Source organism: Onychostoma macrolepis, chromosome 05, assembly GCF_012432095.1.
Source record: "Onychostoma macrolepis isolate SWU-2019 chromosome 05, ASM1243209v1, whole genome shotgun sequence".
Taxonomy (NCBI): domain Eukaryota; kingdom Metazoa; phylum Chordata; class Actinopteri; order Cypriniformes; family Cyprinidae; genus Onychostoma; species Onychostoma macrolepis.
The window spans coordinates 33,431,348-33,449,718 of NC_081159.1; the positions used below are offsets into that span (position 1 = coordinate 33,431,348).

Here is an 18,371-nt window from a genome sequence, read left to right on the forward strand (position 1 = left end):
ACTACTAAATTACATTTTTATTATTTCAAACATGTAATTACAAATCTTTTTAAATGAAATTTACATTACATATTATTATTATTATTATTATTAAAGTATATTTTAGTTGACCATAAATACTGATCAGTATATTTGGCAGTACACTTTAACCACATTTCAAAGGCAAACAAAAGTAATTATGAAATTATATACAGAGATACTTAAAGTCGAAAAAGCACTCTAAACTTCAGCTAATTGCATTAAATGCAAATATAAATTGTAATATATTTTCAACTGCAATTAACATTCAATTAAATGTCCAAAAACATTTCAAGTATATATATTTTAATAAGAAGCACTCTTTTAGAAAGTATGCTAAAGCTGAATTATTTTTCACATGGGTATCCCTTTAAGAAATAGAACTGGCAGACAATTTGATGACAGTTAGGCAAGTGTGAATGTTAGTCAACTGATGAGTGAATTTATTTAACCTATGTAACTCCAAAATCAAAAGAACAAAAAAATAAGGATTTATATTTTGCATAAAGAAGATGAACCATATTTTAGGACAACAATCATTTTTAAGTATTATGCTATTATTTTCATGACAATTAAGTGCATCCCCATCCCCCACCCTCAAATTCTCATTACTGTAATGCATCCATTTTACTTTTGAGATTTTACATAATTCTCATTATTTTCAATGATGATTTTCATTATATTCTCATTACTGTAATAAATATAGGCGGAGTGTGTTCAAGGCTGGCGAAAGCTTAGCCTTTCTCTGACCACGGCATGACGTGTGTATGACTACAGATGTCAGGTGACAGGGAATACAGCTCTGGGATAATGTTGCTTGTAATTGCTTGTCTAGAGTCAGTTTCTCCTCCACAAGACACATTCCAGCCAATCACAATCGAGAATTTAGACAGAACATGGAGAGATCAAATATATACATCATTATGTCAAATGCATTATACGTTGTTCCCATTAGTGACAATGAGATTTTTTCTCATTATAGTAATGAGAATTTAGGAGGGAAATGTGCTCAACTGTAAATAATGTCACGACGTAAAATAAATATAATTTATTGATGGTTATAAAATAGGATAAGATTTTCTTTTAATTTTGATTTGAAATATGACCCGTGCCTGTTCTTTACAGATTTTATGTGATTCACCCAAGTACAGTTAAGTCTACTGTATATGTGTCCATTTAACACATAAAGTATATGGTGCAAACAGATGGGTTTCTCTTCTGTAGGATGTGGTGTATTTTTTTTTGATATCAGAAAGAAGAAAAGAGAAAGAGAGAGGGCGTTCAAGCGATTGCTAAACAAGCACGACAACAGCCTGATATTACGCATTAATCAACCAGAGATACATTTCTGTACAAAGATAACAAATTGAAGCTGGGCAAACTTACAGTCTGATGGTGTTCTGTTAGGTAATTGTGTGTATGTGGGTGCGTTGTGTATCAGGCTGGTGAAGAGGCACTGGTTAGATGCTACAGGTTGCTGGTGGTGGTGGTGCAGCGGAAGAGGTCAGTCGTTAGCCACTCATTTCATTTCGTTCCGGCCACAATCTAACCTCATGCAGAATCTTCAAAGTCGCCCTGCAAAAAGAAGCAGAGAGAACAATTATTGTATGCAGACAAGTTGTTCAACATGGGAGATTTAACCTTTTTCTGACTAAGTTTCATTTATTTCTATATATTTTTTAATCAAATGGACAAGCAATCAACAAGCAACAAGTATTGCAAAATTACAAAGGTGGAAAATAGTACTGCTTAAAAGTGAAATAGTGATATAGCTTAATACAATATTAAACTGTAAATTCTGGTCCTGGAATCTGATTGGACGAAAGGCTTCCAAGAGTGCTGATATTCCACCAGTATCAGCCCTGGGATTATCCACAGTTGAGCTATCAGACCGTTTCAAAAACTAGGCTCAACTGACAAGTAACGTGTCGCTGGTGTTGTGCCGAATTCTGACCCTGCCAGATTATTACTCCCTTAGTATTGGTAGGTTTAAGGTTAGGTGTGGGGAAGAGGTTAGGCTTAGGCAATCAGATAGCGATTTCAACAAGGTGGGGTAATAATTTGGCAGGGCGTCAAAAATGGGCATGACACTGGAATATCGCTGAAACACTTCATAGAGATCAATGCAGCGCTAACACCAGTCACTATAAACCCCCATTGACCATTAAAAGGATACTACAACAAAGATATCGCTTTTCTCAGAGGATGTGGCTTGTCCTTTTGTCTCAATTTTATGACTTGACCTGGAGAATAAAAGCTCTAACAGATGCATGTAATCGCACATGCTCAGTATCTCCCTCCCGCTCTCTCTCTCTCACTCTCTCTCTCATAATGTAGTCTATTCAACAAAGTCATTTTCAAGGACTGTAAACCACAGAACTCTGATTCGGATATCCACTGATATCCGATTCTGATTCTGCTTATTGATTTAAATTCTTATCGATTCCCAGTTTAGATTCTAAAGTTTTATGACCAAACATTTTGACCTGTATGATCATTTAGCCTACTTATTGATCATTTGTTTTAAAAAATATATATGTATTTATGAGCAGTGTTTTGATAATAAAATAATGTTCAGATTTATATAGGCCTAGCAATTGGCCAGTAGGCCTAGTTTTTTTATATATATATATATATATATTTTAAAGCGTAGCAGCCATTTTTGACGGATATATTAGCCTACCATTTGTATTTCCATAGTTTAACTACAAAAATTAAACTATAGTTACTATAATGAAACAATGGTAAATTTGTGGTTACTGTAGTTTTACTACAAATAGCATAATTATGGTTACTATAGTGAGATAATAGTAAATTTGTGGATACTGTGATTTTACTGCAAATACCATAGTTATGGTTACTATAATAAAAATATGGTTAATTTCCAAAGGGCTTTAATGATTCAGCACAAGCCTTTTTAGAGTGCTTTTAGCTGTGCAATAGCACAGACGTTTACATAGTTTAGCAGGGAAGGTCCCGCGGTTGCCAGATTTGCGTAAAGAAATCAGCCAAACGTCCATTCAAAGCTAGGCGGAAAACTGCAGGCTTAGAAATACTGTAAGACTTGGCAACACTGGAAGGTCCTGGCAGATTGCAGGCCGGATTTTCACAGAGAAAAAAGGGTTCGGTGAATCTGAAAATGTGCACACAGGAAAAACTGCTACATATAACGACTTTCGACTTGGGGACATTGATACAAATGTAGTTGAGTAAAAAGTACGATATTTGTCTTTCAAATGTAGTGAAGTAAAAGTTGCAAGTTTCCAGAAAAAAATAATACTCAAGTAAAGTACAGATACTCAGACAATGTACTTAAGTACAGTACTCAAGTAAATGTACTTCGTTACTGTCCACCTCTGCCTAGAATACCCTAGTAACCACACAGCAACACCCTAGCAATCATCTATGTTATTTTAGTAATCTCATAGCAACACCCAAGTGACCACCAACAAATACCTTGCAAGTGCAATGATGTAGACATCCACTGACCAATTAAAATTTCAGATAGAAAGGTACAGAATCTCATTCTATATTTCAAACTGACCATGAACAAACCTCATTGGTTCCTGCAGAAGCTCAAACGCGCTTGTGTGACAAGAAAGAACTAAGCTCACTGATTCTTGTGTGTCAAGCAAGCACGGTTGAGCTTCCCTGTTGACCATCATTGCTTCTTAATTGGAAGGCAGTTCTAGTCCAGTCCTTTTGAGGATCCCAGGGTTAGATTCTTTTGCATGGTTACATAAATGTTTCCAAAACACATTTTGTCGGTCTTAAATTACAGAATGAAATTTGATGAGCTTAGTGCTGATTCATTTTCCACCAAATCTTTTTGTGAACCGGAATGATTTGTGATTACAGAATGTGAAGGATACACTTGATGACTTCAAAATATGCTGAATAAAGGACGTGAAATGAAGGTTGCATTCCAAGGATCCTTTAAATTTGCTTCACGGTGCTCATGTTTAGTGTATATTTTTGCGCATTGATCAAAGTTTATATGTGAATATATTTTCTTTTACAATCTCTTTATGAACTTTTTGAAGCATCAATATTTTGGGTGGATGGATGAACCACAGTACATCTTTAGGAAATTAAGTGATTATCATTGTTATTATTATTACTATTATTGTAACTAAGACCTTATCACAACTAAAGCCTTCTACACACTGCACGATTTTAGCAATCCTATAAGATCATTGTGCAACATGGATTTAATAAACTTGGGTACGGCATGCATGTAGATTGTACGATGATGACACCTAGTGACTCGTAGGCTACGACGCATGTTTCTATAGAAGAATAAAACGTCATCAACATAAGCTAGTGGTAAGCAAAAAGAGCATGATGAATCACAGCTTTGGCAGCTGTAGATTTTATTTGTGCTGAAAAAATTGGAAACAGCTGTCAGAAATTTAGCATGATCATCGCACAGTGTGTTTGCTGCTACGACCCACGTTTACTGACCAGCCAATAAAAGTGTGACATGAAATCAATGCAACATGGCACTAAAACATAAAACTGCCTCACTGTACAACATAGGACCACAGATTACGAGGCATGATCACAGAAATCACCACGATTGTTTCACGATACCAATCTTTCGTCTGGGACAGCTGAAAATCGTGCAGTGTGTTTCCGGCTTAAAATGAACAAACAAGAGATCTGAGACCACTTTCAGGTCCAAGTACAATTTGAATGCAAAGAGAATTGAGTTTTTTTCCCCTCAATCAGTTCACATTTGGATCAGTCAAAAGAAGCTGAGTCTATTTTATAGAGAATAAGATTCATCAATGCACATTGGTGCATTGACAAAAAAAAAGTTAATGATGTGATGCATCGATTTAAAAAAGTGTGCATCGGATACAAGTTGGCATTTGTATCACGATGCATTGTTTCTAACATATTTGCATTGGTAAAAACTGATTTATTTATAGGCCTTTATAATTGTTAGTAGATGCCCTAAGTGACCAATAATTTGTGACAGATATTTTATATGTAGATTGATTTCTGTCTAAACCAAAGAAATAAAAGTGAACCAACTCTACCATACTGAATTGCATAGCATCATATATTTTTTTTCCACTGTATCATATTGCATTGAATCACACTGTGTTGAATCGCATCGAAATCGGATCGCACTGCATCATAATGGGATGAATCATATCGCATCACATCAGTGGCTGCATCATTTGTATCTTTAATGTATTGTATCGTTGGCTATGCATCGAGATGTGAATCGCATTGGCCTCAGTTATGGAGATGCACATCCCTAGAACAAGTGTGAACACCCATAAAGAGTAGCTATTTCTACTGGCAGCCAAGCATAGGGAAATATAACTTCACTTGGAGACAAAAGGGATCACTTGCAAGTTTTCACAGACCCTGTTTAACATGAGAATGGCTGTTTCAATGTGATTTTATACATTTATTTTAACTTTGATATTCAATCATCAATAAGACGTCAACTTTTAAGCTATATGCTAAGCAAAATAGAACTAAGAAAATGACAGTATGCGTCAAATTTGTTGCAGTTTCTTGCGATAACTGATTTAATCACAGTATTTCTGTCATGACAAGTTTAGCATAGTAATATACAAGACAATGTTAATGTGTTTGGTCTTGGTGGAATAGATCTGCTACGCTATGCCAATACATCCACAGTAGTGGTGGGCGAACTGGCAATTTTGTATCGTGAACATTCTTGAAGACAGATTTAATTTGCAAGCAGATTGCAGATTGTGATCTTTTATGAATTTTCATAAAGACTGTTTTATTTTTAGACATTTTGGTTGTTTAATGCAATACTGTGCTTAAATTGCTCAAATAGATAAGACATAGGCTTGTCCCAGTCTAGATATTCTCTTTAGTTCATCTCAAAATTGGTAAGATTTTGTGTGATAAGATCGTGATATGATATAATGGGAAGATCGCCCACCTCTAAATGACAGATATGCTGTTGTGAGCATGTAAGAAATACTGCTGCTGCACAGTTAGCATACAATAACCCCTATAGCCTATATTACATACATGAAATCACACCGTAGCAGATCTATCCAGTTGGAGCTGGGGAAGGTGGAGATTATCTGAAGCGTGCTGCAACTGCTACAGCAAGCACTAGCTGATTAATTAAATGTTGAGCAGCAAACTCTTCGGCTGCTGATATGAAAAGAATCAGCTGCGTCATGTGAATAATGATGTCATAATGTCAGATTGATTTAGAACTTATCAGACTGCGCTATCTAGAGTTGCATGACAGGTCTTTGCATTTCTGTCACGACCACTCTCGGTGAGTTTAGCATGGTAATATACATGTCAAAGTTAATGTGTTTGGTCTTTGGCAGAATAGATCTGCTACGCTGCTGCAGCAGAGCAAGTACTGGGACTTTCTACTACCCAATACATCCACAGACATAGTACTGTGAGCATGTAACAAATACTGCTGCTGCACATATATTATAAAATAACCCCCTAACAAATCAGGAGAAAGGGAAATGAAAAATGCAAGCCAATATATATGCATGGGGCTTAGTGTATAACATAAAACTGCTGTTTCAGTGGACATGCATATATTCACATACATAAAGAATCAGTGAAAACAGTACAGGATAGAAAAAATATCCCCCATTCAAGCAGAACTATCACCAAGACATATGCACTGCTGCTCCAAGAGCCATGTGAACCGCCTGAATTACTATCTATGTGTGCCTGGGTTACCATTCCAATCAGCTTAACTCTAGTTAAAATGCACACTATGTGTAGTTAACAAATAGATATACGATGCAAGATGATGAGATATTAAACCCCAGCAACCACCTGATGCAAAATATAAAAATTTCAAGTCATTTGATAATTGTCATTTACTTAACTTTTATACAGTTACTTAAGTATAGTAAAGCCATTAGGAGCGATCAAAAGAGTGTGACTCAGATGCTGTGTGCAGCTGAAATTAACCGCACACTTAGCACAGTTACTAAAAACATCCTCTTTAGAAATGAGCAAACGTGACATTGAGATTATGAAGCTAAATATGGCGAACCCAGTTAAAGTTAAAACCCAGTTCAAATGTGAATGCTTATTTCATTTAAATGTGTTCTCAAGTCCGTAACTTGTTGCCGTGTCCTCATGCCAATTAGCTACACATGCTAGACTCAGTGGCGTCGTTTGGTGGGGGGTAACCCCCCAATAACCAAAACTAGCAAGTACAACCCCCCCAATATTTATACCACGATTAATGGAATCCTAGAATCAGGCTATTTATTAATTATCTGAATCGCGCCTTCGGCGCTTTTATAAGCGCTAACCGCACGTACGAACCGAATGGACCGCTTATCAGCACAACATGACTGAAGCGCAGTTCTTTTAATTGTACATGAGCGTTGCGTGAATCACCCTATACTCTGTGCGAGTTCACCAGCGCGCTTGAGAAGTGTGAGAAGATTTGCGCGAGCCATTCCTATAGCGAAGCTGATGGTAAAATATGCAATCTATTTGAATTCTATTGAGAAACTGCCATTTTAAAATGCTATGGAGAAAGTCGAACATTATCTAAAAAAGGCGCAAACTAAAAATAATAATAATAATAAATTTTATTTTCTATAGCGCCTTTAAATGGAGATCTCAAAGCGCTTTACAACAACAAATAAAACCATACACAATAACAATCAAAACACAACAAATAAAACAATGTAAAAATAATACAAATTTAATTAAAAGCTACCCTAAAAAAACGAGTTTTAAGGCGAGATTTAAAAGTGCTAAGATTTTTAGCTTGCCTTATCTCAATCGGTAAAAAATTCCACAGTTTTGGAGCTAATGAAGAAAAAGCCCTATCGCCCATCAATCTTAAACGGGTTAAAGGAACAGTTAGAAGACCAGTTTCAGATGAGCGAAGGTCACGTGTTGGAATATAAGGAATTAAAAGCTCAGACAAATATTGAGGTGCCAACCAATGTAAAGCCTTGTAAGTAAGCATCAAAATTTTAAAATCAACCCTAAAACTAACAGGAAGCCAATGCAAAGACTCCAAGACTGGTGTAATATGATCTCTCATCCTAGTTCTAGTAAGGATTCTAGCAGCTGAGTTTTGCACTACCTGCAATTTGTTTAGGGTAGCTTTTGACGCCCCAGCCAACAAGGCATTACAATAATCAATCCGGGTAAACACAAAAGTGTTAATCAACCTCTCAGCAACAGGAAAGGACAGCATTGGACGTAATCTGGCAATATTTCTAAGATGAAAAAAAGATGTTTTAACAGTGCTTTGAACATGTGGCTCAAAAGTTAAATTGGAGTCGAAAATAACCCCCAAATTCTTTAGTTTTGTTTTATCTCCATAATTGAACCATCAACGGACAAAGTAATCGACCCAGCTTTACGTAATTGGTGAGGTGAACCAATGAGCATAACCTCAGTTTTTTCACTGTTAAGACAAAGAAAATTTTGTGACATCCATTCTTTTATCCTAGAAATACATGTGGAAAGAAAATCAATAGGCACAAGATCATTAGGTTTAGTATGTATATACATTTAGTATGTTTAGTATGTATATAGTAGTATGTAAAAAGACTGATGAAAAGCGGAGAAAACATAATCTTGCACCAGCACTAACATAATATTAAAATATTCTTAAACTACTCATGACCACCTTTACTATAATTTATCACATTTTACTGTAGGCTTATTTATTGTGGTAAATTTTGTCTAACTTGTAGAATTTATAATAGATAATCTGTTAAGGGAATAGATTTTTCCCTATTGTTTCTAAAGGCTGTTGTTTCTCATAACAAATGCAATATAGATTAATAAAAAAGTCATTATTGGCCTGGTAATGATTAATAGGCTAGCCTTATTATAACCAATGCTGCAGTTAAGAACTATGGTACTTTTTCATGAGAGCAAGTACAAGTCAGAATCAAGAGCCAATGGGTTCTAATGATGAGTGATGGAAAACCCCGGCCTTCAGATATTCCAATGATGGCATAGATTAAATCATTAAGAGCCCGAAGAACTGTTAAGGAGTAAGAAATAAACAATATCAATAAAAGAAAATGTTAAGTTAGATTGACTTCCCATGGCCTGTTGAATTAGAACATTCTGTCGAACTATAGCCTAAGTGTCTAAATCATATAAAATACATTATATATCATATGTAAACAAGTAATTGTTAACTAGCCTATTACTTTATTGCAGCTACGCAATCAACCAACTTTATACAAAAATAAAGACCACTTTACAAAAATAAACATTTAAGCAAACAAACAAATAAATAAACCTTAAGAGGGAGCATGATCCACTTCAACCCCACCCCCCCACAATGTTCAAACCAAAACTACGCCCTTGGCTAGCCTGCTTGTTGCTGCAGCTTTATGAACACTGTTGTGTGAAAGCTGTTGCTTATATGCTTAGTATTTTGCTCCTGCACACGAATGCAAGACTGTCAAACATGACACTTAGTTTAGACTTGTTTATTGCTCATTTAAAAATTAATCAAGCAGACCACGCAATATGCACAGTGAAATGGGAGTAAAAGAACATTCACTTGTCTTAGATGTTAATTTCAGGTGATTTTTGATGCACGCTGGAACTGCTACAGCAAGTACTATCCAAGTATTTGAACACTGAGCAGCAAGCTCATTGGCTGCTGATATGAAAAGAAACCAATCAGCTGCGCAATGTGAATAATGATATCATTATGACAGATTGAGCGAGAACCTATCGGCCTGTGCCATCTAGAGTTTCATGACAGAACTTTGCATTTATGTATTTGGTATGAATTTTAATATGTAAAAATTTTATTTTTCCAACAGTAATTTTAAGATTATCTATATTTGTTAAATGGAATTGTTTAAATTGTTTAACGGGACACATGCTTTCATCTCTTAAACTTAAAGCTTTGCCATGTAATTGGTTCACCGCAGTGGCGGCTGGTGCTAAAAAATTTTGGAGGTGCAAACAAACTGAATCATACTGTTAATGCAGACAGCAGGACTGAATGTGAAAAGTGACATAATAATGAATAATTACTGCTTAAAAATGTAAGTTGAAAATTGTTAGCCTGAAGCATGAAATAAGACACCGAATCAGTGAATTTGAGTTTAATGTGGGTATAATCATTAAACATTTGTAATCATTCAAAAAATATTAGCCATTTATATTCATGTGATTCAGAGATGAAGGCCAGAATACTAATACTACTAAGATTAATATACAGGATAGCAAATCCTTCAAGATAAAGACTGTGAAAATGGTTCAATAAATTGACTTGTAGTAAAAAAAAAAAAATTGCATAAAAAATTCATTATATTTTCATAAAGTTTAATAAAGCCCAATATAATAAGTATGCAAAAACTGTCATCTCCTACATACTTATAGACCATTCATTTTATTTTATCTTAATTTTAATAGTATTGATAATATATTTGTCAAGTTGTCAGACATAACAGAATGTATGTCCAACTGAAGAAGGGACTATATCTATTATCTATTTTAACATTGTGCATATAATAATCCTTACACAAAGACTCATAATTTACTTGAAAAGAGACATGTCCATTGTATAACTACATCATCTACACAAGCCATTGTGCTTGGACCCCGATGATCACCTCAAGTTAAACTGCATTGTTTCAGTTACTATCTGTGTCGTTGCCCCTGCCCGCAATGCTTTGGTGACAGGACTTCGAAATAAACAGGGAAAACAATAAAAGGCATTACTTACATCGCATCCAGCTAGCCAACTCTGTCCAAGCTCCATGATCCCATTTTTTTTTTCTTCATTTGAATGCCTTGTGAAAGGATTTTTTTGTAAAGTTAAAATCGAATTTACTTTAATCTCAGAAGAGATATTGTGCCTATTTGACAGTCGAAATTGGACAGTGTCCAATCACATGAGGCCAAAATATAAAAACAATATTGATTCACTAAGATCAAAAGTGTGAGGGTCTGAGGCACAGTGCTCTGCACCCTGAGGACAATCTGAAACAAGCCAATTAGAGCCCAGCCTCAAGTCACATGCATTTCAAAAATTTACAGACCTAACAGACACCCATCAGTCCGGCGCCCCACACACACAAAACAAACAAACAAACAAACGCCCCAGCGCCCCCTATTGTCCAGCTGCCACTGATTCACTGTCAGTTGGTTTAGAGTTTGTGTCATCTGAATTCATCGTAGGGGTTGGCGTCAACCTTTTTATAAAAAGTTTACCTGGTAATGTTTCATAAAATAAACAAAGTAATTTAAAAAAAAGTCATAATTTATTGATAACAAATAATATTCTTCCTCCAAGAAATGTGGTTTCTCAGCAGTGTTTAGCAGAATGGATACCAAGCAACACAGACAGGTGCTGTAATGTTGATGTAATGAGGTCACAGGTGTGTGTTTATATTGTATTTTACAATAGCATCGAACACTGCAGTTAAAATCATGCACATAATGCACATAATTAGATTTTTTTTATTTGACCAGAATTTAGGCAACACTAAAGCAAAACTAGTGACTCAGAAAAGCCTTGGTATAAGCCCAACATAAGACAACTCAAAATGTTCCATCATGCCTCCATATAGTACATCACATAAGAAAACACCAGACCAGTTCTCCATATTTTGCACTATGTGAACGTACAGTATAAAGAGATGGTTGTAATGCTGTAACTTCCTGTCTATTGCCATTGAGGCAGGAAGCAGTTCCCTCTGGGTTATCACAAAGACACATTGGTGACAGACTTGTGGACACACTTCACCACCAATTGCAGGGTCAAACTCTGCTGAAGGAGAAATCATATGCTCACTGGGCCAGGTATTATTATGCAAGAGAGAGATGAAAGAATGGTCAGCCCGCCACACCCATCCTCTCCACACCACAGCCGATCACATTCCCATTCCACACACACACACACACACACACACACATTCTCTCTGAGGTAAAGAAAAGTGACTCTGCTGATTTATTTCATCAATCAAACTGGAAGTCTGGCCTTTTTTATTTCACATATTTTGCAGTATGTATTATGTTTACAATGCAAATACTGCAAATTATACAAATATTCTAGGCTACATGTAATACTATATATATAGGTGGTCATTTTAAATCAATCTTACCTTAACATCTTTTCTCTTAAATTACACACAGATTTACACACAAAATTTTAGCATGAGATAATTGAGCGCCACTTGCTTAATTAAACAAGCAATACAGTTAGGTCAATTGACAAAGCACACCAGCACACAAGTGTCAAAACAATCATATTTACAAGATGACCAATTAAAGAAATCATGACTGCATGAAATACACTAGTATTCTATTCTGAACACAGGCATCTTCTCTCTTCCTCTCTACACAGCTAACATTATACACATTCTTATACCACACTCTATTTTAAAGGATTGGTTTACCCAAAAATGAAGATTCTGTCAATATTTACTAACCCTCATGTTCCAAACCAGATAATCCTTGGCACACAAAAGCGTAGGATTTTAAAGAGTTGGACTGGTCACTCTTTTACATGTAACTGCAATGAGTAAAGCTTCAAAGATCATAAGAGGACCACAGATATAAAGGTATCACAAATATAGTCCAAACGATTTGAGTGCTATATTGCAAGCAGGGCCTGAAAGTAACATTTTGCCACATCTGCCAATGGCCGGTGACTTGAGAAAATTTTCCGGACTGAATTTTTTTACCGACCATGAAACAGTGCATTATTTAATTACAAAATAGGCAGAAGAAACATAAGTAATTGCATTTATTATTATTATTATTTTATATAGCAACAGTAAAATTACAATACAAATATTTATTGTGGAGCAGCATTCACTGCAAGCCGCTCCGAGACACTGAAAACACTGTTACCATGAGTGGCTCACGTGAAATGATCACACTGCAGCGCATCAAATTACATATTTATATAATTACAATGCAGTCTTTACAATCTGATAAACACGCTAAACCATATCTCATCCTCAGGCATTGTTAGAATTAACAAAAAAGTTACCGGACAATAATACTGTCTCGTATACTCGCTGATGCCAATTTTTACTCACATTTGTAAAATTGTTTGACCTGATTTTCAGTCTTTTTGAAGTCAAACTTGCTATGCTGTTTGGTGATGCAGAAACACTGATGCTGCCTTGCCATCATACAAAGACTACAAGCACTTTACAGGCCATGCTCTTCCACAAGAAGAGCTTAGTATACATTTTGATTTATTTTGAAAGCTTAACCTACATTCAAAACAAGGAAGAGGACAGGCACAGTGTGACACTGTCAGATCGCAGCATTTCAAACGTGACTAAAAGGCCTAAAAAAGACACAGTCCTTGGAGATTTGATGACCCTTTACATTGCCTCAACTCCACTGCTTCTCCTTTCCCTCTCTCATCCCCCTTTATGCGTTGAAGTGGTTAGGCTGAGATTCGATTTAGTCTTCGTCTAGACCAGTGTGTCATTCCCATGTTCTGGCTCTGTGAATGGATCCAGCATCAGTAGGTCACAGTCACCATCCATCGAGTCAAAACAGCAGCTGTGGTGCTATCCTCGCAAACCTTATTCCCCCCCACTCTCTTTCTTATTCTTTCTGTATCCTCAGCATTTATTCTACACGATGACAAAAGACAATAATTTTGTCATTGAAAGCAAAAAACATCTTAGATGCTGACATAATGTGGAACATGTGATTAAATAGATAGATCTGACTCTGGATGAGCCATGCTCCAAAGACGCTGTAAAATTCGCACACCGATATTCGCACACCTGTGACCACACATCAGTCAAATTCTATATTAATGCAGCAAGTTGCCTTGTTGCTTGGCAACCATAAACAGCCTACATTATTGCATTCCACCTGCACAATTTTTTAATTGATGTGCAATACACAAAACAGCACACGTCCATTAAAACAATAACATAATATTTACTTATTTGATAGTTTTATATAAAATGCTAAATGACTAAATTAAACATGCACATATAACCAGTGATATGACAAGCAGTTTAGTATGATTTTTTTTGGTTAATATCACAACTGAAAAAAAAAAAAAAAAGTTCATACTTCAGTAAGCAGTATGCAAGTGTTTCTTTCTAAAAGCTATGCTCTGTGTTTACAGTAGGGCTGGGAGATATGGCCAAAAATGATCACAATAGAATTTTTCATATCAGTCAACAACGATAATTATCAAAATAAATTTCAAATTTTAATTTCTATCTTAAAGACAGATTTTTGCTCAAGTGAAAGTTGTAGAAACCAGACCATTTGGTTTTAAACTACGACGAACACTTCACAGTTTTTAATTCTTTACACTTTACAAGTTTTAATTCTTTACACTTATGAATTTCTTACTTTCTTTGTTTCTTAGTTATAATGAGTGATATTGTTTCAAATCATGAAACAGGTTTGTACTGTCTGACTTTTATAACGCGTATCTTCTCCACAGTCTGCAGTGCAGGCTGCAATATTAGTAACATTACATTTTGTGTCTCTTAGAAATGCACATTTGACAGTAGCCTGAGTCGACAGTAGTAGTAGCTTGAGTTAGGATGCAGATGAAAATTTATGTTTATTAGCAAAAACAGTACTATCTGTAAAAATTGTAACAACCTCGTTTTTATATGGTGAAATTTAATTATTCTGACTGTTTGAGTTTTATTCAAATGAACCATTGATCTTCCATAGTAGCATACATTTAGATCATGATAACCACAGTTAAAAGCACACATACAGCACGTCAATACCATGGTAAAAATATAACTATATGGTTTCTAGGTATTTGTATGAAAAACAGTAGTCTAAATGCATACACACTATAGCTTAATCACAAAAAAATACTAATTATTTTCAATTTCCGCTTTAATATATTTGATACCTGCCTACATTAAAGGGATAGTTTACCCAAACATTTTAATTCTGTCATTAATTACTCACCCTCATGTACGACCTTTGTTTATCTTCAGAACACAAATTAAGATATTTTTGATAAAAGCTTTCTGACCCTGCATAGACAACAACAGAACTACAACGTTTAAGGCCCAGAAAGGTAGAAAGGACATTGATAAAATAGTGCATGTGACATCAGTGGTTCAACTGTAATTTTATGAAGCTACAAGAATACTTTTTGTGCACAAAGAAAAAAAAATTACTTTATTCAACGACTTCTTCTCTTTCGTGTCATTCTCTGCTGTGCATTCACGAGAGTATGACACGTGCGTGTGGTGCTGCTGACAAAGCTGTGCCTTGTTTGCAAGTAGAGCAATGATAATTTTATCGAGAATTATTATATCATGATAATTATCGTTATCATTTTATCGCCCAGTCCTAGCATGCATCATTCAGATGTCATTCATCATTTGCAGTCATGTCTAGCAAGTTTTTTTTTTTTTTTGGTATCTTATGCAATGAGCAGTTTTAATATATAAAGGGATTATGCTTTTTTAAATCTCAAAAAACATGTATTTGCTACTTGCTATTGCTAGTCGATTACAGGTGGCATTATGCGGAGAAAACATTCTTATTAAAGAGAGCATTTTATTGTACATATGTGACCCTGGACCACAAAACCAGTCTTAAGTGTCGATTTTTCGAAATTGATATTTATACATCATCTGAAAATTGAATAAATAAGCTTGTCAGGATAGGACAATATTTGGCCGAGATACAACTATTTGAAAATCTGGAATCTGAGGGTGCAAATAAATCTAAATATTGAGAAAATCGCCTTTAAATTTGTCCAAATGAAGCTCTTAGCAATACATATTACTAATCAAAAATGAAGTTTTTATACATTTACGGTAAGAAATTTACAAAATATCTTCATGGAACATGATCTTTACTTAATATCCTAATGATTTTTGGCATAAAAGAAAAATGTATAATTTTGACCCATACAATGTATTTCTGGCTATTGCTACAAATATACCCCAGCGACTTAAGACTGGTTTTGTTGTCCAGGGTCACATATGTTTTATACGGTCCTGTGAACGAAATGAGTCCATTTAAAATTCGTGAAAGTTTATTTTTGAGCCATCATTTGCACTAAATCAAGCTAATACAGGTGCTGGTCATATAATTAGAATATCATCAAAAAGTTTATTTATTTCACTAATTCCATTCAAAAAGTGAAACTTGTATATTATATTCATTCATTACACACAGACTCATATATTTCAAATGTTTATTTCTTTTAATTTTGATGATTAGAGCTTACACCTCATGAAAGTCAAAAATCAGTATCTCAAAATATTAGAATATTTACATTTGAGTTTGAATAAATGACCATCCCTACAGTATAAATTCTGGGTATCTCTTGTTCTTTGAAACCACAATAATGGAGAAGACTGCTGACTAGGCAATGATCCAGAAGACGAACATTGACGCCCTCCACAAAGAGGGTAAGTCACAGAAGGTCATTACTGAAAGGTGTGGCTGTTTACAGAGTGCTGTATCAAAGCATATTAAATGCAAAGTTGACTGGAAGGAAGAATTTGGGTAGGAAAAGGTGCACAAGCAACAGGGATGACCGCAAGCTTGAGAATACAGTCAAGCAAAGCCGATTCAAACACTTGGGAGAGCTTCACAAGGAGAGAACTGAAGCTGGAGTCAGTGCATCAAGAGTCACCACGCCAGACGCCTTCAGGAAAAGGGCTACCAAGCCACTTCTGAACCAGAGACAACGCCAGAAGCATCTTAACTGGGCTGTGGAGAAAAGAACTGGACTGTTGCTCAGTGGTCCAAAGTCCTCTTTTCAGATTAAAGTATATTTTACATTTCATTTGGAAATCAAGGTCCCAGAGTCTGAAGGAAGAGTGAGAGGCACAGAATCCATGTTGCTTGAAGTCCAGTGTGAAGTTTCCACAGTCAGTGATGATTTGGGCTGCCATGTCATCTGCTGGTGTTGGTCCACTGTGTTTTCTGATGTCCACAGTCAACGCAGCCATCTACCAGGAAATTTTAGAGCACTTCATGCTTCCTTCTGTTGACAAGCTTTATGGAGATGCTGATTTCATTTTCCAGCAGGACTTGGCACCTGCCCACACTGCCAAAGGTACCAAAAGCTGGTTCAATGACCATAGTGTTACTGTGCTTGATCGGCCAGCAAACTCGCTTGACCTGAACCCCATAGAGAATCTATGGGGTATTGTCAAGAAGGAAGATGAGAGACACCAGACCCAACAATGCAGATGAGCTGAAGGCCACTATCAGAGCAACCTGGGCTCTCATAACACCTGAGCAGTGCCACAGACTGATCGACTCCATGCCACCGCATTGCTGCAGTAATTCAGGCAAAGGAGCCCCAACTAAGTATTGAGTGCTGTACATGCTCATACTTTTCATTTTCATACTTTTCAGTTGGCCAAGATTTCTAAAAATCCTTTCTTTGTATTGGTCTTAAGTAATATTCTAATATTTTGAGATACTGATTTTTGACTTTCATGAGCTGTAAGCTCTAATCATCAAAATTAAAAGAAATAAACATGTGAAATATATCAGTCTGTGTGTAATGAATTAATATAATATACAAGTTTCACTTTTTGAATGGAATTAGTGAAATAAATCAACTTTTTGATGATATTCTAATTATATGACCAGCACCTGTATACCTTGATTTTGAATTAATGGGGTGCACGTAATGACAGTTTGAAAGTTTTGACTGTCAAACTCCTATTTGGCTTTGGAAAGACTTCGCATATATATCGCCATATGGACTACTTTTACATTTATGACTACTTTTTATATTGAATATTGAAGATTCTTTAAAAATTCTTTAAAAAATAATTACATTTTTATTTATGGATGATCTGTTTTTTAAATGCCTAGGAACACCCCATGGCCTTAATTGGCTGGGTCCCACTTGCACATAGATGTCTTTACCTACTATGTCAAATGAGGCTAAGGATAAATGCTGCGTTCCAGACAACTCGAAATTCCGATTTTTTCCACCTCCTACTTGGAAATAACATCTAAAACGCCACTTGAAGTCGGCCATTTGACCTGTGAACTCTGCGAGACGCGCCCTTAGACGTCACTGCATTCAACGAGCATAGTGTGAAGCTACCTCGTGTCAAACTTAAAAACATTACACATAAAGCTTAAAAGATTGTACCTTCATTTTTGCTTTTCATCAGCTGTTTTCAAAACGAACACCAGCATTTTATATTATTTATTTTCTGTTTTTGCCATAATTGTCACAAAAAACACAAAATGATCTTGTTGGGTCATGGCAACACCATGAGGTCAGTATGTTAACATCACGTGATTGACTCAAACTCACTGAAGTTTGAAGTGTGACATTTCAACTTGGATGTTCCCACTTCCGACCTCTGGAATGCGGCAAAAGATATGGTTTAGGCTAGGGACAGGTTTGG

General features: G+C 35.7%; 1 protein-coding gene across 5 annotated transcripts in view; it reads right to left on the reverse strand.

Moving 5' to 3' along the window:
* The window catches only part of zbtb20 (zinc finger and BTB domain containing 20), a 70,187-nt gene that overhangs the window by 22,421 nt on the left and 29,395 nt on the right, over positions 1-18,371 (reverse strand). For all 5 annotated transcript variants that reach the window (XM_058775109.1, XM_058775106.1, XM_058775111.1 and 2 more), the window contains exon 2: positions 1,405-1,593. The gene's annotated coding sequence lies outside the window, so the exon portion shown is untranslated. The remainder of the gene's footprint in view (positions 1-1,404; positions 1,594-18,371) is intronic.